Here is a 2,714-nt window from a genome sequence, read left to right as displayed (position 1 = left end):
TATCGAATATATATATATATATATATATCAGTAAAATCTCAAAAAAATTCTGCAACAAAAACGAGAAAGTCAATTTAAAACAAATAAATCATAGAACAAAACCATCATCTAAACATAAATTAACCAAACTACATTACTAATGCATAAAAAAGTCATCAAGACATATATAATTTAGCCTTCTTTAATATTTTAAAGTAGCATTGTTAATTATAATCAATATTACCTTTCAAAAAATAATAGATTTATTTAAATAACTTATTGTTATATATTCTTTTATATCAGAGGTGGAGCCACGTACAAGCTAAGAGGATAATAGCCTCCCTCAATTATCAAGTTTTCTTTATAAATTATGCATAAATTTTAGTTTAATCCCCTTAAAATTTTTATTCTATTCTTTGTTAATTATAAAAAAATTTTAGTCCCTCCCTAAAAGTTAATCTAGCTCCGCCCTGTTTCATATTCAACCATAAAAGGGGGTGTAGTTTTTTTGTTAGTCCTTTTTTTGTTCCCCCTTTCTTATGGTGGGATTAATATTTATTTATTATGTCATGTGGCGAATTGCTTCATTATTAAGATGATAAATCTTTTTCTTCCCTTTTTTTTCTCCACCATATATGGATTTATTTTAAATAATTTATTGTGATACTTTCTTATTCGATAAAGGGGGCCTACAACTTTTTTTCTTCTTTCAAACAATTGATTGTTTTTTCTTTGTGGTGTGTGGGGTTGGGAGAGGCATTAAGCTAAAAAAATATTGTGATATATGCTAGTTGGAAATAAATACTGAACAAATATCTATACTAAATTATTAGTATTTGGTAGATGGTGATTGGAAGAGAATTGAATGTGTGTAAATATCTTATTATTGGTTGACATGAGTTAATGAGGTCCTACTTTCCAGAATGTATGGATAAAAGCACGGTTGAGGTAAAAGTTAAAACTCATATGGTGTAATGGCTTTAAAGGATCCAAACAGAGGAAATTTTTGTAGTGCATCACATTTTTTTTTCAAGTTATAGAGAATTATTAATCACAAAAGAATTATTAATCACAAAATTACACTTGAATAAAATATTAGTGGAAACTCAGGTGCAATCGACTTTACGTAAAGTTGATATTTGAGAGCCGTTAGATGGAAATTTAGTCAAATTAATCAAATCATCTAATAGCTCTCAGTTATCAACTTCACGTGAATTCGACTGTACCTGAATTTTCACCTAAAATATTTGTTTTTGTCAATTTGTTCACCACCATATTTGTCATTCGAGATACAAATGACAAAAAGATAATTTTTTTTTGTGACTAAAAAAAAAACAATTTATAAGCGACGTAATAAAACCAAAATTTTAGAGACAATATCATTTAGTTAATGTGTATTCTTGAAAAAGTAATCACTAACTACTAGAAAAATTTAAATTGAATCAGTCTCAACAATAATAAATTCAAATTTTTTATTCCAATATAATAGAAATCTTAAAAAAAATAGCATCAAACTTTTTCAATACATCTAAATTTAAAACTAAACCTCCTAAAATAAAGCCTAACAACCCAATCTTCATTTGAGTCCCTGATTCTTTTTAATTTGCCAAAAGTTAACTTCTTTTTATTTTATTTTAAAAAGGGAGTGCTTTGTTTGTTTAATATCTTGATTCTTGAGGATGGGGTAAGCAAGCTTATTCACTTCCTAGTTCCTATTGCATTGGAAAATCACAGAGGGATCTCTTTGGTTTTTGACTAGGGGATATAAATGGATATTGGAAAGTGATGCAAATTCTAATTTATGAATTTATCTACGTATACGATAGAAACATATTAACTTTAGGCGTGATGGGACAACATTATAACTATTATTTATTACATGCAACTTAAAAAAGTTTTTGGATGTTACTTATTTTCCTCCTCATCCAATGCATCTCATCTTTCTTTGCTTTTATAAGAAAGAGTAAATTATCGTTTTTGTTCCTAGTGTTTGGGGTAAATTTTATTTGTGTTCCTAATGTTTAAGTTGTCTTATTTGTATCCTTAACGTTTATAAAAGTGATTCAATGTTATCTTACTATCAATTATACTAACAAATGAAATTATATTTTTCAATTATTCTCACTTGAATGTATTTATTCTCAATTAGGTCTCACTTGGATGTGGTCGATTTTAATATTATACCCATTATTTGTGTTTAGATTCAATTATATCCCTAGAAAAGTGAATTATGTAAATGTTGTAGGAATTAGTTTCAACATTTGATGAGCTATTTTTCGGAGTAGATTATCGATTCTATCCCAAACATTTGTATTCTAACTTCAAGAAGAGATTTTTAAAACTCAAACTAAAGTGCTCATGATGTGTAATTGACGGTAGGATAACATTGAATCACTTTTACAAACGTTAGAGATACAAATAGAACGATTTAAACGTTAGGTACATAAATAGGATTTACCCCAAACGTTTGAGACAAAAACGATACTTTACTCTTTAAGAAATATTGCTCATTTTTATATGAAGAAAAAAGAACCTTGGATGTTGGATGCATGATTAATTAGAAAGCGACGTATTTAACAAGTACTAAGAAACATTCACAATCACTCATTTTCATTTATAATGGTGACGGTTTTAGTTTTCACCTTAATGCCTAAAGAGTAAAGACATTCCATTATCTTTTAATTTTCTTCATCCAAGATGAGATGAGCAATTTCATAACTTGTTCGACCCGGGTT

The sequence above is a fragment of the Arachis ipaensis genome, chromosome B02 (assembly GCF_000816755.2).
Source record: "Arachis ipaensis cultivar K30076 chromosome B02, Araip1.1, whole genome shotgun sequence".
Taxonomy (NCBI): domain Eukaryota; kingdom Viridiplantae; phylum Streptophyta; class Magnoliopsida; order Fabales; family Fabaceae; genus Arachis; species Arachis ipaensis.
The sequence above is the reverse complement of the archived record's forward strand: the minus strand, read 5'-3'. Positions refer to the sequence as shown.